The following is a 22,295-nucleotide window of genomic DNA, read 5'->3' as shown; positions in this document are numbered from 1 at the left end:
AAATCATGGTACAGTAAGCTAAATGAAGCCTTTTTCTGGAATTAGTTAGCATTCTATATGACCACTAATATCATGACAAAAAGTTTAATATATATTAATCTTATAAAATTTGAGACAATATTTATTACCTTAAGAAAAAGGTTTAAAGAGTCAAAATAAAACCAAAGGAATTATGAGATTAGTGGCAATAGAATAGTCCCTTAATTTTATTTGTTTGTTTGTTTGTTTTCTGTCCCATATAAGGTAGCTCTTCTTACATGAGACAGAGATTTTGTATTTTCCTTTAACAAGCATGCTTGGGTTTAGAGAAGGCGAGAGCCATGCTCCAACTCCAAAGCCAGCTTTAATTTTCAATTGAACTGGAACTATGGGAAAAAAAAAGAAAAAAAAAAAACCTTTGTAACATTATTTGCCTGTAGAGGAACAGCAGAAAGAAACATTTGGGAAGATGTATGAAATTTTGTCCCTGTTGGAAATGTGATATACCAACAGGCCAAATTACTCTTTTTTCTTGGGATAGTTTCTCTGAATGATTCACCCTTTTTCTTCAGATGTCTCATTCCTTAGCTGGATGCCTTCATTCTTTTGGAAAGACCAAAAATAAAACCCCTGCCCTGATCCAACTTTGGGGAGGTTGCCTTTTGGCAAGTTATGTCTGATCAAATGAAAAGCGTTTGTTAGTCTTATAGGTTAGTTTAGATTTGAATGGTTACGCTGATTGATGAAGTATCTATTGCCTCTTCTAATCAAGAGGTCCATCTTTACGTGGCTTATTTTTTATATTATTTTTATTGTCTCTTTAAAGACTTTATTTTTTAAAAACTATCTATTTCTTTATATAACTGTCTATCCTCCCTTTCTTCTCTCTTCCAAGTCTATACATATTTTTACATACATTGTAAGATGTTTAGAGGTTTATTCCATCTGAATCTGTCTTTTGTGTATCTATAATACTTCTCTGACCAGGAGAGATGATTAATTGTTAAACTGTATGGCTAGAACAAAAAGCAGAAGCCTTGGCTGCTGGACTCTGCCCACCTCAGCTTCCACAAAATGGTGGAGGTATCTAGGAGAGTCACACTTACCCTGTCAACTCTGGGGGTCCATGCTGCCACCAGGTAGCATGCAGCTGGCCCATAAACCCCTTTTTGTCTGTATGAGTAAAAGCTAAATGTGCCATGCAGCCATGGCTGGCACAGCTTGGAGACACACTCTGTTTACTGAGGTGGGAATCTTCCACACTGTGCTCAAACCTGAATGCTATGGCATCTCTGTACCATGGCCTGGATGAGAACATGAAGTAGGAAGTTGTTTTTGGCTTTGTTTTAGAATCTCTTATTAAGTTCTCTCAGGTTTTAGGTGGAAATGCAAGCCAACACAGTGGGCAGCCAAATGTAGCCGGAAGGTTTCTCTGGTCCTGCCTGGGCCTGCAGTCCCGTAGCCACTTATAAAATAATCACTCAGAGGCTTAACATTATGTGTACAACTGTATGGCCCTATGGCAGGCTTCTTGCTAGCTAGCGTCTTTCATCTTAAATTAACAAATTTCTATTAATCTATGTTCTGCTGCATGGCTGTGGCATTACCAGTATGCTGCCATTGCTTCTTCTTGGGTGGTGGCTAGACTCTGTCCTTGTCTCTGCCCACTTCACTTGGATTTCCTGCCTGGCTGTAAGCTTTCTTGCCATAGGGCCAAAACAGCTGTATTTACTAACCAATGGGCACAGCATGCAGAAAGACATCCCCACGCGCAACATGGTGTTTCTTATGAAATTCTGAGGCTTCTAGCACATTTCCTACCAATAGTTTGTATCAATTTCATCATTACCTTGTGTTAGAGGGGCCTGGTAGACTCATATGGGAATTGATACATGTTAAAATTCTATTTCTGATTATTTCTTGTAACTGAATAAATAACAAAGTCAATTCTGAATCATCTGGAATAAATTTAGCAGTTTCAATATGTAAAACAACTCTTTCTGCATATTGAGAGTCAGTAACTGTATTAAGAGGTTCTGGAAAATCTAATAATACCATGAGAAATAGCTTGTAATTCTGACTTTTGAACAGAATAATAAGGGCTTTGAGCCACTTTACTTAAATTTCCTAACGTATACCCTGCCTTTCCTGATTTGTTTGCATCAGTATAGAACATAGGGGCTCCAGAAGTTGGTTTTTCCTGTACAATGTGAGGAAGGATTCAGTTAGTTCTCTTTATAAACTGAATTCTTTTGCTTTTGGGATATTTGTTGTTAACCTCTCCCCCAAAATTACTGTAAGCTATTTGTCAATGTTCATTTTATGCCCATAAAGTAGAAATTTCAGCATTAGTAGAAGGTACTACAGTTTCTGTTGGGTCCATTCCTGCTACTCTTCCTTTTAGAATCAATTCAGAAAACTTTTCTACATAGGTTTTTAATTTTTGGCCTGTTTGTGTGGTAAAAATATCCATTCTAAGATATTATCTTCTTTCTGCACTAAAATTCCTGTAGGGAAACATGTGGAAGGTAAAATAACCAGAATACAATCAAGCTCTGGACTGAAACAATCTATATTTGTATCCTGTAATTTCTTTTCTACCAAAGCCAATTATCTCTCAGTTTCAGCTGACAATTTTCTTGGACTATTTAAGTCCTTGTCACCTTGTAAGGTTTGAAATAAATTACTTAGTTGTTAATCCAATTGTGGGCCATAACCAGTTAATGTCTCCCAGCAATTTTTGAAACTCATTAAGAGCCAGAAATTGATCTCTCCTGATTTGTACCTTTTGGAGTTGAATTTTTTTGTAAACCTATTTTATACCCTAGGTAACTATTAGAATCTCCTCTTCATATGTTTTCAGGAGCAATTTGTAATCTCCAACAAGGCAAAATTTTCTTTACTTCTTCAAACATTTTCTTTAAGGTGTCTACACTTGAATCAGCTAGTAAGATATCATCCATATAATGGTAAATTATAGATTGAGGAAACTGATTATTAATTATTTCCAGAGGCTGTTGTACAAAATATTGGCACAGGGTGGGGCTGTTTAACATCCCTTGTGGGAGAATTTTCCACTGATATCTTTTAATGGGCTGAGAATTATTATAAGTAGGCACTGCGAAGGCAAATTTTTCTCTATCCTACTCTTGCAAAGGTATAGTAAAAAAGTAATCTTTTAAGTCAATCACTATAATAGACCATCCTATAGGTAACAGAGAAGACAAGGGGATCCCTGACTATAAAGTGCCCATTGGCTGAATCACCTTATTAATAGGTTTTAGATCTGTTACCATTCTCCATTTTCCAGATTTCTTTTTAATAACAAATATGGGAGAATTCTAAGGACTGTCAATATGTTGACCATTTAGCTGCTCCTGTACCAGCTGCTAAGTTTCTCTGTTGTTAAAGGCCATTGCTGAACTCATACAGGCTTGTCTGTTAACCATTTTAAAGGTAGGACTATTGATATCATTGAAAGATCAGCAGCTGCTGTGCCCTGTTTATATACAAACTGAGTGGTTGGTGACTATTCTTTATAATACATTTTAATATTTTCCCCAGAAACATATGTTAGTTTATGGTTTGTTTCTGAGATTGAAGGAATGTTAATCTGGGTATTCCATTGTTGTAACAAATCACATCCCCATAAATTCATTGCTATGTTAGCCTCATATGGCTTTAGTTTTTCTCTCTGTCTTTCTGATCCTATACATTTGATGCATCTCATGCTCTGTTTTACCTGAGATAAAATTCCAATCCCTAAAAACTGAGCATTTACCTCCTGAAGAGGCCAATTTGGATGTCAAGATTCTGGTAAAATTATTGTTACATCTGCCCCTGTATCTACTAGACCCTCAATTACAATATCATTTATTTGCATGTTTAACTTTGGTCTTTGGTCATTTATAGAAGTTTGCCAAAATATTTGCTTTATAATTTCTCTGAAATTTTTGTTTTATCTTCTAAAGCTGTTCCATCATCCAGAGCAGTATGGTTTTTCACAATAGGCATTAGGTCCTTTAATTGTTCTGTGGAGGAGTTTCCCCCATGGTGACAGGAAATGATTAAACCAATTTGACATGGGGGCCTGTGAGAGGCCCCACAAGGTGTTTTCCTGATAGCAAAGGGTTACCCTGTCTGTCTCTTGTTGATCTGCATTCATTGGTCCAATGTTGGCCTTTGCCACACCTTCTGCGTATTCCCAAAGGCAAAGGCCTTATGTTTGGATTATTCCTAGAAAAAACATTGTTTCTAGGAACACTTTGCCTACAATCCCTTTTTAGGTGACCTTGTTTACCACAATTAAAACATCTGACATTTTGATTTTTCTTCAAGCCTTTGGAAATTAAATCTTTTATCCAATTATCATCATGGTCATAAGATTCAATATTGACTGTATCTGGGATCCATTTCTCTATGGGTGCTTATCTTGCCTTTAAAGACCTAATTACCCTTTTGCATTGTGAATTAGCATTTTCAAAAGCCAGACTTTCAATTAGTATTTGTCTAGCCTCTGGGTTTGGTATCATTCTATTTACAGCTGAAGTCAATCTTTGTAAAAAAAAAAAAATCAGTGAAGGTTTCTTTGGGGCCCTGTAGAACTTTAGTAAATGACTCAGTTCTCTTTCCAACTTTCCAACTCTGTCCCAAGCATTCAAAGCTGCTGCACAGCATAGAGCCAAGATGTGGTCATCATATATAGACTGTCTTTGTACATCACCATGGCTGCTCTCTCCAAGAAGTTAGTCTTGAGAAAGTTCAATACCTCTAGCTTTACTTCATTATACAATGATCCTAGCCTCATCTTTCCAACAGGTCCTCTAATGTAATTGAGGACCAGGTTCCAATACTGCTGCAACCAAGTCTTCCCAGTATTGTGTAATAACTCTGTTATTAGTAACCCATGAATTTAACATCTGCCTCACAAAAGGTGAATGCATACAATATGAGACTATCAGTTCCTTTAATCTTCTCAAATCTAACATTTCTGCAGGAATCCAGTCAGCTCTTCCATAGCCTTGGGGATACCTGTCATTTGGTGGTTGTTTCTGTATGGTGACTGGATAAATTAAGGTTGGTTTTTTGATAACCTTGGGCTGTTCCTCTCTAATTTTATAATGTAATGGTGAGGTTGGTTCTCCTTTAAATTCCCCTGTCTTTGCCTAAATATCTCACTTATCTGTTTTAAGAAGTTTTCTAAGGTTTGTAACTTATCAGTCAAAATTGCGTTTTTTCTTTAGTAATCTTTTCTAGGGCCTATATCATGGCACTAATATCAACCAACTGTTTAGGGATAAAGCAAGAATTACAAAACCAATAACAATTATAATTGGCATTACATAAATCCCAGCTAAGTTAATTATCCCCCCATTTAATTGCTCCACTTTCAAACCATCCATTGTGGAACCATGCAGAGACCTAACTCCCTCCATCCTAATATTGTTTCCCATTTTTAACTTGGGAAAAAAACCTCTTCTCTCTCTCTCTCTCTCTCTCTCTCTCTCTCTCTCTCTCTCTCTCTCTCTCTCTCAACTAATTCCCTCTTTTAAGAATTCCAAGTTATCTCACCAAATATGCTGATGCTGACAGTGAAGCATAAGGCTGGCTGTTGCTGTGTAGCAAGTCTGAGTGGAGAACACAGGGGGTGCACAGCCTGGCTGAGGACAGCTGCCACCGTTCCTGTATCAGCAATCTGAGGAGGGGGTCCAGGAAAAGCCCACAACCTACAGGGAAAAAGAGCCAAAGAGCCAGTCATCTGCATGGGGGAATGTTTGGAAGCAGCACATGTGACGGCAGGAAGTGAGAGCACAGAGCTGCCTGAAGGCAGAGCTGGCTGGTTGTGAGGGGCCAACGCTGGCAGCATTTGGAGCCCAGGCACCTGTGGAGTTTGGGGCTTGTGGAGATTGTTGTAAAGAGGCTGCAACAGGAAAATCCCTGACCAGCTCAGAGGGCTTGGGGAAGAAAAGGAAAAGCCAGCCAGTGGCAGGTGCAGCTCTCGTGTGTAGCTCTGACAAGTGCCGGTGGCCGCAAAGCCATGGGCAAGCAGCTGTCTCATGAATTCATGCCCCAAAAGTTGGATGCCAAATGAAGCATTAATCTAATTAATCTTTAACAATAAAAAGTCGTTAGTCAAATATCAGGGTAAGAACCTGAAAGATCAGAGAATCAGGGAGCAGCTGCCAGCTGCTTTCTACCTCTCCTGTTCCTCTGTCCAAAAGGACCCAGATCCTCTCTCCACCCTACCTTACTACTTCCTGTCTCCTCTCCATCTACAGTCCTCCAAACATCTATGGTTAATTTAGGTCAGCCTGTGGCTAGTTCCCAAGACTCAGTATCTAAGATACAGCAGCACATCTGCCTGCATGCCACCATGTTCCTCTTCATAATGATAATGGACTGAACCTCTGAAGCTGTAAGGGAGCCCCTTCAATTAAATGTTTTCTTTTATAAGAGTTGCCATGGTTGTAGTGTCTCTTTACAGCAATAAAAACCTAACAAAGACAAGTTGGTACCAGGGACTAGGGTATTGCTGTGATAGGCCTGACCATGCTTTTGTTTGGAGTCATATGGACTTTGGTACCTTGGGTTAGGAAAGCAGTGGGATGCTTTAGGCACTGCTTAATGGGGCATGCTAGTAGGAGCATGGAAGACAATGGTGCTGGTGATGATTTGAAATGTCAGGAGCTGGCTCAAGAGGTTTCAGAGAAGAATGTTAGTATGTGGCCTATAAATCATTCGTGTTATATTTTGGTGAAGGAAGTGGCTACCTTTTGCCCTTGTCCGAAGAGTCTGCCTGAGGCTAAAGTGAAGAGTTTTGAATTAATTCCATTGGCAGAAGAAATCTCAAATCAGTTTAGTACAGACTCTGTCATGTGGATATTAGTGGTAACTCTAATAAAGATTTTTAATGAAAAGGAGCAAGCTGAGTAGGGTAAATTACAAAAAGTAAATTTTGAGAAGAAAAAGAGCACCAGGAAGTAAAATTAAGCTAAATTTTGTGTTCAAGGAGATAAACAGATTAAGAAATGGAATAAGGGAAGTGGTGACCTCAGGGTAAGATCCCACCTAGCTAAGTTTCCAACTTGTGAAAATGAGCTAAAGAAAAATTTAGAGTCAGATGTGGTGGTGCACGCCTTTAATCCAAGCACTAGGAAGGCAGAGGCTGGTGGATCTCAGTTTGAGGCCAGCCTGATCTACAAAGCAAGTTTTAGGACAACCAAGCTTAGGCAGTGAAAGACAGAAAGCTGGTGAAGATGTAATTGAATGAGGGGGCCATGTTCCAGCACCAGCAAACAGCAGAACTTGGCAGCTTCAGCCACATGGTTCTGGCTTTAGAGTTAAGGATAGAAGAAAGGAGTTGTGGAATAAAGCTGCTGAGGCCAGGCATGTGTCAGGGGTCCCTGAATGGAGGTGTAATAGACAGGCTATTGCATGAAGCTGTGAAGTTGAAGCCTGGATTGCCTTGGAGAACCCAAGATGATAGAAATGCCAGAGTCATGGGATTCCTGCTGCTGAGAGCTGCTAACAGGGAGTGGAACCAGCCTGAGAGAAAAAAAGTGTATTTCAGTCAACAAAGCTGAACAGAGTTGGAGATCTGAAGAGTGTTTTGACATCAGACATGGAGATGCAGAGTTTGGAGTTTGTCCAGCTGGTTTTCAGTCTTGCTTTGGTCCAGCATTTCCTTACTATGCTTCCTTCCCTGTATTTGGGAATGGTAATGTATATCTCGTGCCAATGTATGTTGGAAATATGTGATCTGCTTTTTGATTTGGATTTTTGCAGGGGGATTGCAGGTAAGAGATTGCCATGAGTCTCAGAAGAGACTTTGGACTCTAAAACAAGTTTGAGACTGTTGTAGACTATGGGGACTTTTGAAGTTGAACTGAATGCATTTTTTTTTCTTTTTGCATTATGATATGGCTACAAGCCTATGGGAACCAGAGAGTGGAATGTGGTTTTGCAAGAAAATGGCCCCTAAAGGGAGTGGCACTATTAGGAGGTGTGGCCTTGATGGAGGAAGTGTGTCACTGTGGGGGTGGGTTTTGAGGTCTCTTTTGCTTAAGCTTCCCTCAGTGTGAGTCAGTCGACTTCCTGTTGCCTGCAGCACATAGCACTGTCAGCTCCAGCACTCTCTGCCTGCATGCCGACACACTCCACATCATGGTGAGAATGGACTGAACCTCTGAAACTATAAACAAACTCCTTCAATTAACTATTTTCCTTTATAGGAGTTGTCATGGTCATGGTGTCTCTTCACGGCAATAAAAACCTACCTAAGATAGACAACCTTGCTATTAGCACTTCAAAAGAATCTTTCTGTTTTAAAGATAACTAAGCTTATAGTGTCTCCTCCTTCCATGTCTTAAATAATGTCTGCTCTCTTCGCTGAATAGGAGACCAAAAATATTCTGCTGTCTGAGAAGAGGGTGTTTGGTCCTTCTGCACTCCCATATTGCCTACCAGATCTGTCTGAGGTTAGTCAAATACTTAATTAAACGTTATGCCCATCAGCCCATCTTGAGTCAGACCTTCATTTCATAAGAACTCAACTGGTAATACCTAGTGTTTCCATCCAAACGCAGAGCAAAGCGACTGGCAGCATCCTTATCAGAGGGTTCTGAGTTGCTGACAATGTTTGGCGGGGTGGAGGGTGGGGGTGTTAGGGTGTGAGTTACTCCCTCCGCTTAAACTGGTGACCAGGGATGCCAACCAATGCACAGGTGACATTTTACCCCCAGAGCACCTGCTTGTTATTTTTGTGATAAAGGGAGGGCCATTGTCACTCTGCATGACACAAACCTAGGAATTGCTTCCTTTAATGATCATTTACATGAATCTGATTGTGTGTTCCACATGGGAGGGAGGACAGAGGGGATATTTTTGCTCAGCCAGTAAAAATGTCATCAAAACTAAAGACATTACACACTGTGGCTGAGGACACCTGGGACAAATCCCATTTGCCAGTCCTGATCAGAGAAACTTCCTCTGAACTGGGTAGGACAGTGGAGTGGTGGTAGCATGGAGTGAGTTTGAGAGTTATTTTTATAGCATAACTCAAAGGATGAACTATCTGCGGGACCATTCCTGTTCAGTCTCTGCCTGGGAAAACTCCATACCAAGTTCTGTAAGCCTCACAACCACAGTGAGAGCTTTCATGTCACCTCTTCATAACTTTCCATCAAATGGCCTCTGGGGAGACAGACTCATCCCTTCTTATTGACCCCAGGGCCTTCCAAATCTTCAGAAAAACAGCTAGTAATGCCTCTTCATCTTTCTCAGTGAGTAGTGATTCCTCCCACCAGGAAGGCTGCTCTGCCATTTATCATAAAGTTGAGGCAGGATTTGGGTCTTGAGTTCAAGCCACTGTCACAGCAGTTTGCTCTGCAAAGTTACTTCCTACACTTTTACATTATGGGCTGTTTTCTGTCACCCGCTCATCCCCCAGTCCTTGTGGTTAATGTAAAACCTAGGTTTTAAGGGAGAGAATTTACTTCCTGATTACCTAGAACAGTCCAAACAATGACAGTGTTTTGTCTGAGCTGTATGTGGCGTGACTGGCAATCAACAAATCATCTCCACTGTCAATTTGACTAGATTCAGAATCACCTAGGAGACACACCTCTGAGCCAGTATGTGAAGTTTCCAGAGCTTTAACTGAAAGGGAAAAGCCATCCTGAATATAGGTGGCACCATCTGACAGGCTAGGGTCCTAGGATTAATAAAATGGAGAAAGGAGAAAGCCAGGCAGGCACCAGCATTTCCTGTGCCAACTCCATGTAATCAACTGCTTCCACGCAGCCACAAATGTGACCCTCTCCTGCCACTGTGCCATTTGACTCTATGAGCTGAAATAAACCTCTACTCCCCTTTTGGTTAGGCATTTGGTAACAAGAAGAAAAGTAACCAGTATAGAAGATAGGTATAGAGAAGTGGAGGTTCTGCTATGGCTTGATCATGCGGTTTGTTAGCTTTAGAACTGTCTCACAGGAGGGATCTGGAAGAGTTTGGACCTGTGAGCTATGGAAGCCTAAAGTGCTGTGAGAGGAACTTAATGGGTCATTCTGGCCGGAAGTGTTGAAGACCAGAACACCAACAGAAATGTAGACAGTGAAGTCACAGACCACGGGGTTTCAGAGGGAAGGGAAGACTCTGCAGGAGCTGTCCTAGCGGGCATTTGTGTTCATTGTTAGAAAGAAAGAGGAGTTAAGGATTGGCGACTTCGCTTATTTGAACAGAGATGAGTCACAGAGAAATGAAGTAAAGGAACAGCGACCCCACCCACCCACCCACGCACACAAAGGACTGACTAGGTTGTTGGAGGGACGGCACGGAAGCAGCCTGGCGTGCAGGCTGTGCTGGGTTATTGCTTTCTTCGTTTATCTAGAGCTACAGTTTGAGAAAGCAATGGTGGACCAGGGAGATGTGAAAAATGTGTGGTTCGGCCAGGAAAAAGCTTGAGCCAGCTTAATGTTGTGTCGAGACAGGACAGGTTGGACAAAGTGGCTGTCATTGTTAAAGACAGTGGAATTAAGGAGAAATCTCACACTCTCGTTCAGGACAGTAGGAAAGACACTTTCAGGGCAATGCCTGGAGGCTCCAGGTAAAATCCCCCCCCCCAAATAAAAACATTAACTAAATCAAAACATTCATTTGAAAGGAAAGTGGCTGGAAAGTTAAAGCCCCCAGGGTGTCTTGGTGGGAAGTGAATGCCCAGAGAAATCCTTTCCAAATTCAACCATGGGGGCACACAGAGGCTGCTGCAGCCGTTATCCAAGAAGACCAGGCTGCATCCAAAATGAGAGCTGAACTCGGTGCCATCCACACCTGCTGCTTCGGCGGATGTCCAAACACAAGCGTGGGAAGGCGGTGGGGCTCTCACCAAGTTCCTGAAAGCTCCGAGGCCAGGTGATGGGCAGCAGGGCTGGCTTCCCTCCCAGGGGGTCCTTAGAGACCATTGTGTGAGGCTGTGAGGTAAAGTTGAAGTTGCAATGGAGGCCTCAGGATGTTGGACATACGGAACAGTCACTGAGAAAGGACATAAGCATGAGGTAGCGGCCCAAGGTGACAGGGCTTCAGGGGCAGGACTGCTCGCACCTGCTGGAGCCCAGGTGATGCTGCCAAGTGCCCCGGATGTCTGTCATCAGGCCGCTGGTTTGGTGTTTGCTTTGTTGGACTTCAGTCTTGCCTTGACCGGGTGTCCCTCCCTGTGCCCCCAATCCTCTCGTGGAAAGGGAATGTTCACTCTGCTAGTGTGTATTGGAAGCCAACTGATCACTAGCATCTCTCTCTCTCTCTCTCTCTCTCTCTCTCTCTCTCTCTCTCTCTCTCTCTCTCTCTCCCCCTCTCTCCCTCTCTCCCTCTCTCCCTCTCTCCCTCTCTCTCCCTCTCCTGACTTTCTCCTGACACCCAACCCCAGGTAACCAGCCATCTCAACATTTCCACAGCCTCAAATCTACCCTGCTCCAGTGTGCCGGTTCCCCACACATACTCACATGCATTCCTCTGAGCCAAAGCTAGCGAAAGAGTCAGAAGACATCTTTTTATAATTCCTTTCAAACACTGGGAGCTGCCTGGGTATTAAAATGTGTGGTGGGGAAGATCCTCCCTTCCACTGATTCGAGGTTTGTGTGGGAAAGCCTGGGACGGCTGGTTTAATAGCGTAGCCAGATCCATCTCTCTTCCTGACTTACTTCCTTAATTTGTCATAGTTTACAAGCTTAACCAGGCATCTTCTCATTCCCACTGCCACATTTGTCAACAAATGGAGCATCCCTTGTTTGTGTGTCTCACTGTCAGGGTTCCACGCAGGGTCACTCAGGGTTGCCGAGCACTACAGCTGGGAGCATCAGTTACCATTTCATTAGCTACCTCTCTAGTCTTTTAAAGAATACTCTCCTTTTTTTCTCAGCCATGGAGACAGCAATGGATCGATATTGCTATTACACTCCCTAGGTTAAAAAGAAAGAGGTTTAGCTTAGCTTTGGGAATTCATTTCTGAGTCTATCAGGGCTTCCTGAAAAACATCTAACTCTTTCTCTGCATCGTGCCAGGTCAGGGAGAGACAAGGATGCCTGCGTGCAGCGGCTGATTTCTTTGGCCCTTGCTACCACTCCTGTTGGGAGCAATTCAGCCTCTGATGTTGTTAATTTCCTGGACTGAGGCCTATAGGGATGAGTCGGGAGGTATAGGTGAGGGTTTAGGGGAGAGGAACCCCAAGAGGCACAGACACCCAGGGAAGCAGTCTGTGTCAGCAGTACATAGGGAAAGGTTCTGAAAGGACCATCTGAAATATTTTACTCTGCAGGCTTGCGCTCAGCACGACCACATAAACAACTTTTCTTTCATTTTAGTTGTTGAAAAAAGAGGCACAAAAGCCTGAATATATTGTGGTTCTCTCCAATATTTTGGAGTAATGTCCCATTCAAGGCTCATTGCCTTTGATCCCTCACTTATATTGGGGCCAAGGGACATTACTCCAAAATATCATTTTGTTAACCCATCAACTATAAACGCACTCCATTTTGCCAATAGCCACCCCACGGGCACTCTTTGGGTAGATGTTTGTGGTTCCCATTTTGTATCAATCACACCCCAGGGCCGGTGGGCGCAGAGAAGAATGTGCTCCTAACCTTAGTCATTAACAATTTCAGGCCCGTGGAGCCAAACTAGCTCCAAAGGGGGAAAAAAAATGTAACACTGGTTCTGCAAACGTATGCAATGAGCCACCGGAAGCTGTTAGCAATACATTAAAAGGAGTGTGGTTCCCAATAACAAAGTATGGGCTAGAATGGCTAAGAGGGTGGTAAGGGAGACCCTGGGGTCCCTTGGGGTGTTTGATTCTGTAAGGAGTTAGTGAAATTGACGGGCACAAAGAAACAAGCCCAGGAAAGCCCAGGTGATGCCAAATGGATCACAAACTCTCGTAGCCCCAGAGAGAAAGAAGTATTGCTTAGGAAAAAGTTAAACCATTAGCAGGGCAGGCAACACTTCGTGTTTGAAGGCTGGCTTACAGGCAAGCCTGGGATAGGCTCAGATCATGAGCACTGGCTTTCCCAGCACAGTTTACCCGTGGTAGGTTGGCAGGCTGGGGGCAAAGGAGGCCTCCGAGGTTTGTTCTTTTAATTCTAATGCTGGATGAAGGCATGATCTACAATTAGGAATGAATCTTCCAGAACTTGTTTTGGAACTAAGAAGGAAAGGAAGGCAGGGTGGGGATACTGGCTCAGTGACCCATGGGCACACAGGCACAGACATGCTCCAGTTCAGGAGGAAATGAATACAGGAAGTGAAGTCTTTGAGTGAAGGAATTCTAGGGGTTAGGAGGTGCTGGAGGGGGGCTCCTTGGGCCATAGGAAGGAAAAATTAAGACACAGGATTGGCCAATAGCCAAGACGGGGATTTCGTCAGAGGGGACACTTTTCAGGAAGAGCTGAGCCAATAAGGTTAGGAAAGATGTGGTTGGCCCCTTGTCTAGGTAATTTAGCTTGAGATGGTAACGGAGATCTAAAGAGGGAAGTCTTGGGAAATAGACTCAAACAGAAAGTACAACTCTCCTACTCCTACTGAGGAGGGAGTTTTCCAGCTGGGGGTCTTGAACCCTCATATACAAGGAGACGCAAAACTCCCTCACGCTTGGAGGCTGGTAGTGAACTCCCACTAGACCAGGCCCAGCTCCTTGCACCTCAAGTTTCTCTACCAGAGTGAAGTTTGTCTTTTGTATGCAGAAAATGAGTTTGCCACAAGAATTTTAACAGTCAGTTAAAGAGGTAGGCAGACTAGGAGAGCTGGGTGAATGGGTCTGTGATCCTGGGGGCCATTGTAAAAGCAAGAGGGCCACAGAGCTTTGGAAAGTTCCAAAGCCAGCCTTCCAGGTGACAGCTCAGTCAGATCTGAGGCAGGTCCAGGTCTCCTGTTTCTGGGTGCTCAGTGACAAATACTTCTTAGGGTCACCAGAAAAATGCCCCAGACCCCGTGGATCCCTATGTTCCCTAGAGAGAAACCAGACAGTGGTAAGATCCCCCAAGCAAGACCATTGTTCTTTTTTATTTTTTTTTAAGATTTATTTATTTTTATTGTATGTGTATTTTGCATGCATGTATACAGTGCACCAGGAGACCAGAACAGGGCAATATGTATGTGTCTGACACCCTCAGAGGTCAGAAGGGGGCACCTCCTGTATGTAATGTATACTATGTATGTGACTGGCACCGTCAGAAGGGGGCATCACATCCCTCCTGGAACTGGAGTTACAGATGGTCATGTGCCACCCAATATGGGTGCTGAGAACCAAACCTGGGTCCTCTGCAAGAGCAGCAAGTGCTCTTAACTGCTGAGTTATCTCTCCATCCCAGACCGCGTGCTTCTTAAAGACTAATTTGAGACAGACACCACCTGCACCGATTGGAGGAAGAGGTGAGTGGCTGGACTCTCCGCTGGACAGCCTCCCTCTCCAGGCCCTAGGTCCTAGGACACATTCCGGGGCTCCTCCCCGACCCATCACAGTGGGGGATCAAGATCATGATGGGGAAACCCACAGAGACAGCTGACCTGAGCTAGGGGGAGCTCACGGACTCTGGGTGGATGGCTGGGGAACCTGTGGGGGCCGAACCATCCCCTCTGAATGTGGGTAACAGTTGCATGCCTTGGTTTGCTTGTGGGGCTTTTGGCAGTGGGACTTGGGTTTATCCCTGGTGCATGAACCTGCCAACTCCTTATGGTGGGATACCTGACTCAGACTTGATGCAAGAGGGAGGGGCTTGGTCCTGCTTCAACTTGATGTGCCAGACCTTGTTGACTCCCCATGGGAGGCCTTCCCCTCTCTGAGAAGTGGATGAGGGAGTGGGGGAGAAGTGAGGAGGAGCAGGAGGTGGGGGGAGGGAGGAAAAACTGTGGTTGGTATGTAAAATGAAAAAAATTTTATACACACACACACACACACACACATTTGATTATTAGGCCGCATTTGCTTCCCATTATTTGCTAACCCTCCTCAGTGCTGAAGCTAAATGTTGTGTCAGGAGTAAAACTTGCAAATTTGCAAATTTGCCCAACAGTCTGCTTGTACAGCTTTCTTCCTCTGCCCCCGGACCCTGCACCCTGCATCCTGCACCCTGCACCCTGCACCCTGCACCCATAGTCTTCATTATTCAGAGGAGTTGATTCTGCTGGGTCCTCTCTTGTCTTTTCCTATCACCGGGCCCCCTGACGTTGCACCCACAATGTTGTGGATGATTCTGTGAAATCAGTGTTTTCTTCAGATGGAGAAGCTGAGGTGCACAGATGATTATTTTCTTTAGGGAGGAGTAGAGAGAGATGGCTGTGAAGGCATGAGAGACAGCATTTCATCCGTCACAGCAGATCAAGAGTTTCCTGAACACTTCTCAAGGAGGGAACTGGATAGCATTGAAGAGAGACAGCCCTTTTGGGATGCTGGGGGCTGGATAGGAAGGTTGGGCAGGGCTCTCTGTCAATTTTACTCCATTCAAAATAAAAGTGAGATCTTCCCCCAGAGAGTAACCCTTCCCCTAACCCCAGTTTGGCACTTAGAGGACATGGCTGGCATCCCAGGCATCAGAAACCCTGTACCTGTCACAGCCCCACCCCACCCGACAGCCTGGCTGTGGGCATCAGGCCGAGTCACACTCACTCTTGGCGCCTTGATCTGTGGCTCATCTACCAGCCTGTAGGATGCGAGCCTCCCAGAGGCAGGAGCCATGTCCAACTCTTTCCTGTGACCCTAGCGACCAGGACAGTCCTGGCACAGAGGAGATGGCACGGGGTTGTTTGATGTCACAGATTGTGGGGACTACACAGTCCTCCCCTGACTCCTGGATCTGTGAGATGCTGACAAGGACAGACTTGGGTCTTCCTGGAGACTGACCCTGGAGCTGCAGCTGCAGGAGAGGTGTTGCAGAGTATCTGCGGTTTTTTTCACACTGGCTGCTCCACAATGATCCCAGCTCGTGCATAATCCCTCTCTGCTGAAGGTGGGCGTCTCCTCAATTTGTCCATTGTGGTCAAGCATATTCTCTGAGCACAATGGAACTGAATCAGAAATTAATTATGGAAAGATCTCTGGAAAATCACCAATTAGTCAAAAGCAAAATAGCATGTTTTTCAATCACCCACAGGCCACAGAGGAAATCAAAAGGGGAATTACAAAGTTCAAAAGAACGGCATATCAAAAGTTGGAAGAGCCCATCACATCGGCGCTCACGCTCTTTACTGCAGCACTAATGGCATATAACAGAAAAGGAGAGAGGTCTCAGATCAGTGGCCTCAGATTCAATCTCATGAAACCGGAATGAGAAAAGTAAATGAAACTCAGAATACAAGAAGGAAGGAAATAATAAAGACCAGAGTGAAAATCGATGCTGTGAAAACACGAAAAAAAAATCATAGAGAAGCAATAAAGTCTAAAACTAGCTCTAGGAGGGAATCAATAAAATTGATAAACCTTGAGTCAGACCGATCAGGGAGAGATACGAATTACACACAGCAGAAACGAGAGGGGTGGTGGCGTGGGTCCTACTGATATTAAAAGGATAACGAGGGAATGTGTGGAACAACTTTATGTCGATGTGTTTGACAAGCCAGAAGGAATGGACTCGTTCCTTGAAAGACCTAAACTCCGAGTGCTTCCTCGGGAAGAGATGGAGAAGATGGATTGGTGTGAATCTGTCAAATAAATCTTGCAGTTAAAAGTGTTCCCTCCAAAGAAGGCTAGCATGGTTTCACTGGAGAGTTCTAACCATCATTTAAGGCAGGAATGATACCAATCCAAGCTTCCTTTTTTTCTAGGGAGAAGAGGCACTTCCCAGTTCAGCCCTGGTAGCCACTGCTTCTCTGATATCCAAGGTCACCAGGAAAGATGCAAAACTGTAAATCAAACGACCCCATCAGTGCAGCAGGACGGCATCACTGCTAAGTGGGACTTCCTCTAGGATGAAGGACAGCATCACGGGGGCAAATCCATCATCGCAGTTCATTGTTTTGACAAACAAAAAGGAAAAATGGTAAGATGATGTGATGGGGAAAAAATGTTAGAAAAATTCCAACATTTCCTGAGAAAGCTCTCTGAACACTGTGAACAGAGGCGAAGTTCCTCAGAGCAGAAAGGCATCCGCCAGAACACTACAGCACCATAGCACCAGGTAAAAGTTAGTTCCTCACCCCGAAATTCATATAGAAACCCCAATGTCCTCTTTCCCTGCTTCTAATTTAATGTGGGGAGCTCCAATGAGTGTAAACTGACAAGGAAGCCATTAAAGCTATCCGAGAGAGAGAGAGAGAGAGAGAGAGAGAGAGAGAGAGAGAGAGAGAGAGAACTGTATGTATTTGTTCACACCAACATCATTTGTGTAGAAAATCTGATGGAATCCATAATACAAATGAAGGATTATATTCACAATATGAGATTCTCACAGCATAGAATATTGAAAACTATATGCAAATGTGGTTAAATTGTAAGATTTTTAGGAAAGATTACCATAAAAGATGTTCCAGTGCCACGTACGGCAAACCACAAAGCACGGACTGTTCTGTAGATTTGCTGCAATCCTAATAAAAATTCCCTTTGTGTTTGTGAGTGTGTTATTCCCATTGCAGCCCTTAATAAATAATTGACCAGACTTCTGTGGGTTCTCACTTGATTTGGTAATTATCACGTTGGTTCTGATTCAGGTGTAAAAAGACCCAGAGTAACCAAGCCAGCTTTTACGTAGAATGGTGCAGGCGGGAGAGAGCAGCTGTGATTCCAAGACTCACAGGAGAACTCAACAGACTCAGCCCTCTCCAGGCAATGGATCCCTTCTTCCCTGCACTTGTTTGTTTGTTTTTGAGAGCAAAGGGGAGGAGAAGAGAGGAGAGAACGAGAATATGCTTATGCGTGCCACAGCCTGCCTGTGGAGGTCTGAAGGTTGTGGGGCTCAAACCCAGGTCTTCAGGCTTAATAGCAAGCACCCCCCCTTTTTAAACTGAGTCCTCCCCCTGTGCCCACAGGCATCACATTTCTTGCAAGGATATATAACATTTGACTTGAAAGAAAATAGATTTTGAGACAGATGCTTCTGGGACCATTGAAGGCTCCTGAGCAAACAAAGATGGACTTGGTATCATATCGTATCAAAAACCTGAAACAATAAACCTTGGAAGAAAGCACAGGAACTGAGCCTGGTGACTCCAGTCTTAGATCTCAGCATTTGTGAGGCTGAGGCAAGCTGCAAATTTGAAGCCAGTCTGGCTACATAGTGAATTGCAGGGCAAGATTGGGACCTTGTCTTAAACAAACAAACAAACAAACAAACAAACAAACAAACAAAAGTACTGTAAACCCAAGCAAGAGCCTGTGGCTGAGGAGGTCACAGACCCTGGAAGAACCCACTAATGTTGTTCTGACAGACGGCTATGTTGTCAATGTGCCTTCTAATTATGTTTTTGTCTGTAGTTGAGCGGTACCCTCAGCTTTGGCCAGAGAAGCTTTCTCTGCTCTAGGCAGCAGTTGATACACAGACAACTGCCCGCCCCCACCAACCAAAATGCTAAGAATAAATGTCCATGGAGTTCACAGCCCAGAATGGGGCATCTGTTAGGCTGCCCCAAGATCAGAGGATACAGAGGAAGAGAGTGCGGAAAGAACGTAAGAGCGAGGAGGGGAGGAGGTATGTGAGAAGATGTCTTCTAGTTGTGACACGGTGGTTGCCCTCATGAACTCACTGGAGCTGTGGTGACCTGCACAGGATCAAGCTGACAAGACCAGCTACCATTCCAGAAGATGGCACTTACTGGACTCAATGGGCTACCAAAAAAACCCTTAACACTAACTAACAAACTCAAAAAAGAAATGAGAGAGCATGAAGGTGGGAAGGCGATGTGTTGGGGGAATGTCCTTGGGAAGTCAGATGGGGAGTTGGAGGTGGATATGATCAAGATACACTATATAAATGTATCAAAATGCCAAAGAATAAATAAAAGATACTTTTAAAGCAAGGGAGCATGGGGGGGAAAATCTCTGATGTTGATGAGACAAACTTCTTTAGACACAGTATCAAAAGCGCAATTCATAACGCAGCAGACTGAGAAATTGCGCTGCATCAAAATAAAACCTTTGCTTTAGAAAGATGCTTTTAATCAGAGAGCAAAGACAGAGGCTGAAAGAAAATATTTGCAAATTGTGTGTTTTCAAATTGTATGTCTTCTAAAGACGTGTATTCATTACACACACACACACACACAAAACACACACACACACACACACACACAGAGAGAGAGAGAGAGAGAGAGAGAGAGAGAAAGAGAGAGAGAGAGAGAGAGAAAGAGAGAGGTGCACACACACAGACACATACACACACAGAGATGCACACACACAGAGGTGTACACACACATACACATACAGCTCATATAAGGAAACAATTTAAACTTTGAAGGTTAATTCATTTTTACAAAGATTGAATACCAGGGTTGGAGACCTGGCTCAGCAGTAAAGAGCACTTCTCCTCTTATAGAGGACCTGGGTTTGGTTCCCAACACCCACATGGGCCATCACAACAGTGTGCAACATCAGTTCCAGGGGATCCAACTCCTTCTTCTGGCCTCTTTGGGCACCAGGTACACATATGATGTATATACATGCATGCAGACAAACCCTCATACACATAAAATGAAGATAAATATATTTTAGAACTGTATCAAAGCAGATGTACAAACATCAAATGAGCACACAAACAACAATAAATGTATCAAACCCGCAATGTGTCTGGCATGGAACATGCCTGAAATCCCAGCTGCTTAGGAGGTAAAGGCATGTATATACAGAATGATTTATTGGAATGACTTCCAGACTGCAGTCCAACAATGGCTAGCTGTGAATGGGAAGTCCAAGAATCTAGTAGTTTCTCAGTCCTGTGAGGCTAGGTGTCTCAGCTGGTCTTCTGTATGTGCTGGGATCCCAAAGAAGCAGATTCCAATGCCAGTGAAGGAATGGATGTGCTGACAAGGCGAGGGCAAGCAGGCAAAGAACCAACCCTTCCTTCTTCCATTGTCCTTATATAGGCTTCCAGGAGAAGGTGTGGTCCAGATTAAAGGTGTGACTTCTTGCCTCAAGATCTGGATTAAAGGCATGTGTTATCCTGCCTCAAGATCCAGATCAAAAGCTTGTGTCTTTCTGGTTTTTGTTTTGTTTTGTTTTTCGAGACAGGGTTTCTCTGTGTAGCTTTGCGCCTTTCCTGGAATTCACTTGGTAGCCCAGGCTGGCCTCGAACTCACAGAGATCCGCCTGGCTCTGCCTCCCGAGTGCTGGGATTAAAGGCGTGCGCCACCACCGCCCGGCTTGTTTTTTTTTTTTTAAGCTTGTGTCTTTCAGTCTCAAGATCTGAATCACAAGCATACCCTCCATTTCTGGATTGTAGTTCATTCCAGATTTAGTCAAGCTGACAACCAAGAATAGCCATTACATATACTAAAATGTCACCTATCTCATTAAAATTAAAAAAGCCCCATCATACTAAGTGTTGCTGAAGGTGTGAAAAAAAGAGAATTCTTACACATTTCTGATGAAGATGTAAAATGATACCACCATTTTGAGGTTAAACATTCGTATGTTGAGTTATTGAGTGAATCCACATTGAACGTTACCCACAGACAGAAACTACGTCACTAGAAAGGGCCAGGTATGCATAGTTATAACAGCCTTGTTTGCAATAATAAAAGCAGTCAACAAAATATGTGGAGGAGTCCAAACATCCATCAAGACATGATACCAATAGCGATATCGATGGCATGAAATACTATCCAAGATAAAATCCATGAAGGATCATGTGTGTCCAACATATGGATAAAACCCAAAATTATCATATTGAGTGAATAACGCCAGATAGGGCACATTCTACAGAATCCCAGCTTTAGAAAATGCAACCTCATTTCTTGTGACAGAAAGTATATCATGGTTGCTCAGGGATGGTGGTGGGTAAGACAACAGATGGGGTGGGAGAAAGAAAGGGACGCAGGCAACTTTGGGCATGATAGATGGTTCACTACTCTGTCTGGGGGGTTCTTTTCGTTATTGAATGTATACTGGAACATGCACTGTTGATTGTATGACAGCTAGTCTTCAACACAGTTGTTGAGGGACAAAAATATGTCTGGAGAGTCACGGGATTTCCATGACAACAGCCTATAATTGGCTGCCCTGGGAGCACTCACTGCTCTTGGCAGGGCATTGGCCAAGGCTCATCAGGGAAGAGAGTATGCTGCCAGCATGCATGCCGGAAGCCTTGGGTGGTACTGTGAGGGATACTACACAAAACAAGGAGGAAGGAGACAGAGATGAGACTCACATGAGGCAAGGAGAGAAGACTTGACAGCAGAAGCTGAGTCTGGAGTGAAAAGCTACATGGATGGGAAAGGCCGTCTGTCACCCGCATCATGCCCGTCCTATGGATGGGTGTGCTGGCTAGTTTTATGCCAACTTGACATAAACTAGAGTCACTTGGAAGATGGGACCTCAAGTGAGAAAATGTCCCCACCAGATTGGCCTGGGGGGGAGGAGTCTGTGATGTGTTTTCTTGATTGATGATTGATGTGGGAGGGGCCAGCTCACTGTGGGTGGTGCTGAGCTGGTGGTCCCGAGTTCTATAAGAAAGCAGGCTGAGTGAATCGTGAGGAACAAGCCAGTCAGCAGTGTTCCTTCATGGCCCCTGCATCAGTTCCTGCCTCCAGGTTCCTGCCTTGAGCTCCTACCCTGACTTCCCTCAGTAATGGACTGTTACCAGGGAGTGTGAGTTGATAAAAACCCTTTGCTCCCCAAGTTGCCTTTGGTCATGATATTTCACCACAGCAATGAAACCCCCCTAAAGCATGGGAAAACCAGGGCTCAGGGAGTGGGATAGACTTACCCAAAGAGACAGTATATCAAGAAGAGTTGGCATAGCAGCTTGGCCTGTGCTTGTCTCCTTCCCTCTCAATGATAGAACTACTTCTAGATGCTAGTGACAACCCCTCCCACAGCAAGAGGCTTCTGGGTTGATGCTTGCACTGGGCATCTTGCATGTGGAGCCCCAACAACTCTCCTGGGAAGACACTGTGCTAGTCTCTTTTTCACAGATGAGGCCAGCCCTGTCTGTAGTGCTTAGCATGGACTGTCAACTTGATCAGAGACAAGCCTCTGGGCACACCATATAAAGGATTAGCTAGATCAGGTTAGCTGATGTGTGGTGACCCAAAATGTGGCCAGTACCATTCTGTGGACTACAATCCCAGACTGCATGAAAAAGGGAAAGCCAGCTGAGCACCAGCATCCATTACTCTGCCTCCCAGAT

The sequence above is a fragment of the Peromyscus californicus genome, unplaced genomic scaffold (assembly GCF_007827085.1).
Source record: "Peromyscus californicus insignis strain IS unplaced genomic scaffold, ASM782708v3 Scaffold_5__1_contigs__length_169319896, whole genome shotgun sequence".
Taxonomy (NCBI): Eukaryota; Metazoa; Chordata; class Mammalia; order Rodentia; family Cricetidae; genus Peromyscus; species Peromyscus californicus.
This window is presented reverse-complemented; position numbering follows the sequence as displayed.